Below are 3,488 nucleotides of genomic sequence, written 5' to 3'. Positions count from 1 at the left end.
TTGAAAAATAATCTGGACATCAAATTCTTAAGCTAAGATCTGATAATGGCGGAGAATATGTTAACAAAAAATTCATCAACTTTTGCACTGAGAATAGATTTCAAATGAAACATACTTTTCCATATACTCCACAACAAAATGTTGTAGCTGAAAGGAAGAATCGCACCTTAAAGGAAATGGCTAATTGTATGCTTCAATGTAAAGGACTTAGTCTTAATTTTTGGGCAGAAGCAATTAACTGTGCAAATTACATAGTAAATCGCACTCCTACTAAAGTTTTATAGAATATCACTCCAGAAGAAGCATGGAGCTCAATTAAACCAGATGTAAGTCACTTTCATGTTTTTGGAAGTGAAGCATGGGCCCATATTCCAGATGAGAAACATAAATCTTTAGAACCTAAGAGTGAAAAATGTATTTTTGTTTGATATTCTGAAGATGTCAAAGGATATAGACTTATTCCACTTAAGTCCAAAAATGTTAGCATTAGAAGAGATGTAAAGTTTGCTGAAAATATATCGGCCTACGAGCCTAGTTTAGCGGATGTGCCACCTCTTTCCATCCCTTCTACTTCTAAAAATATTTCTTCTTCAGATGATGACAGAGAGGATGAAAATCCTTCCCCACCTTCTCAGGATCCTCCTTCAGTTCCTCAGTTTCCAAAATGGGTCTGTGCTACTTGGGATGCAGCAGGTGCTCTTGCCGGTGATCCTACATATCAGCGACATACACGTTCTCAGTTTGATAGAGCCTCTTCTTTACTGGATCAAGCTTCAGTGAATTTTGATCTTGACACCTTTACAGAAGCTTCAGGCCATCCAGATTGGGACGCAGCTATGAATGAAGAATATCGTTCATTATTGGCAAATGATACATGGGATCTTGTTCCTCTTCCAAAGGGATGAAAACTTGTTAGATGCAAATGGGTTTACAGAACTAAGTATGGACCAAATGGAAAAGTTGATAAACATAAAGCTCGTCTTGTTGCTAAGGGTTTTTCACAAGTTGAAGGCATTGACTATACTGAAACCTTCTCCCCTGTTGCCAAAATGAGCTCTATCCACCTTTTTCTTTCCATTAATGCCTCTTTCAAATGGGAAGTCCATCAAATGGATGTTAAATCTACCTTCTTGCATAGGGACTTGCATGAAGAAATCTATATGGAACAACCTACTGGCTTTATACAAACAGAATCCAGCCTTGTATGTCGGCTTAAGAAATCCCTTTATGGTCTCAAGCAAGCCCCTCGGGCTTGGTATGCCAAAAGAAATAGCTTTCTTTTAGAAACTGGCTTTTCTAGGTGTCATTCTGACAATACTGTCTACACCAAGAAAGTGGGAAAGTCTCTTATCATTCTTGTTATTTATGTTGATGATCTTATCCTTATTGGTATTGATCCCAACCTTATAAATCATGTGAAGTCTAGCCTTAAAAAGAAGTTTGAAATGATAGACTTAGGACACTTGCATTATTTTCTTGGTCTTCAAGTCTTGCAATCCAAGGAAGGTATTTCCCTTTCCCAGTCTAAGTATGCTTGTGATCTTCTACGCCATTTTCACATGGAAGACTGTAAGCCAGACCCTTCTCCCTTTCAGTCTAGAGCCAAACTTTCAGTCAATTGTACTTCCCCTAAAGTTGATGCTACCTTATACCGTCAACTTGTAGGAAAAATTTTGTATCTGAAGCATACTCACCATGACCTTTCCTTTGATGTTGGCCTTATTGCTCGGTTTATGAAAAACCCACATAAAAGTCATTGGAAAGCAGCTAAAAGAATACTTCATTATGTTTGAGGTACAGTTCAGTTTGGGATTCACTACAGTGCAGAAGCATCTCCTCTATTGGTTGGTTTCACTGATTCTGATTGGGCTGGTAACCCTGATGATCGGAAGTCTACTGCAGGTTATGTGTTCACTCTTGATTCAGGACCTGTTACATGGGCTTACAAGAAACAAAGTTCCATTTTTCTTTCTTCAGCAGAAGCAGAGTATCGTGGTGCCATAGAAGCTAGTAAGGAAGCCCTGTGGTTTCATCAGATCCTGTCAGAGTTTGTCTTTCAACAGCAACATCCGACTACACTTTGGTGTGATAATCAAAGTGCCATTCAACTATGCAAAGATTCAGTCCAACATCTGCACAGCAAACACATTGAACTGCACATGCACTTCATCAAAAATCTCATTCATGACCATGTTCTTGAAGTGCAATATTGTTCAACAGATGATCAAGTTGCAGACATCTTTACAAAGGCTCTCACAGAGGCAAAGTTTATTAAACTTCATTTTATGGTTGGAGTTCATGAAGTTGTCACTAAGGGGGGATAGGCTCTAATGCCTCCTTCCTTCTTCTATTGTGTCATATTTGTACATCCTTCAATCCTATTCCAAGTTGTTCTTAAGGGGGGGTGTTAGGATATTCTGTCACATAGGAAATAGTTAAGTATAACTTGGTCTATTGTAGAGTTAGGTAAAGTGTGTTTCTTTACTATGTACTTTTGTAACTTACAACCCGACAGTCATGATATGCAGTGATCTAATGGTTCATTCTCTTCTCGATATTATCGACACTTGATCTATGGCTTAACACCCGATTGGTCTATGATCTCTATTTTAACAGCATGGAGGGTCATTTGTAGGGTAACCGTTCATGAGAGAAGCTTATGTAAATTTTCATTTTTTATTAATAAATTGACTAAAGTGGCCGCGTTGGCTCAGGTCGTGGACTGTTTCCCTCTTTCAGGGTTTTAACCACATCAAGAATATTGGTGTATTGATATGTGATTTGTTTGTGAGTGGTGTCCTTTGATGTTCTGTCTGAGGAACTTACCCTGTAAATTCCTACAGTTTTCTCATTTAGATTTTACCCTTATCTGTTTCTACTAGTTGGATAAGCTTGAACACACCAGAGCAGAATATTGTGTACATGCATGAGGTTTCCAAGACTGGACACAAGTTCATGGTTTGACCAAAACTCTTCTTACAGACAGATCCTATTTTCTGTCAGGACTTCATCAGCCAAAAGTTACAACCAAACACAAAGAAGATGGACACAGACCTAGCCAAGTGCTATAGTGTCACAAGACTCTTTGAACTTCAGCCACATACACATTCAGAACCCAGAACGCAGTGCAATAAAACACTTTATTTACAAAAGTAAAATAGTAAAATAATAAGGAAAACAAAACATCAAATAAACAAGACAACAAGCAATGAAAATACTATGTACATAGCGCAGGGTGTGGTCGGCCTAGATCATTAAAAATAACATTTTAACTCTTGGCCATTAGTAGGGACGGTTTCAATCCTCCTGTGAAGTGATTAAAGATGGTATGTGTGTTGGCCAAGCTTCTCGTGGACTGTGAATGGACTAATCCACAGGGATTGAAACTTTGTGTGTTTGAACTTTTCCTCATGGGATTTGTCCCACTTTAAGACTAAGTCACCCACACTGAAGCTAGTGCTCCCTGCAGATTGCCTATCAAACCATCT

Source organism: Pinus tabuliformis, chromosome Q (genome assembly GCF_031772625.1).
Source record: "Pinus tabuliformis cultivar Carrire ecotype Pingquan chromosome Q, CPIR1, whole genome shotgun sequence".
NCBI classification, from domain to species: domain Eukaryota; kingdom Viridiplantae; phylum Streptophyta; class Pinopsida; order Pinales; family Pinaceae; genus Pinus; species Pinus tabuliformis.
This window is presented reverse-complemented; position numbering follows the sequence as displayed.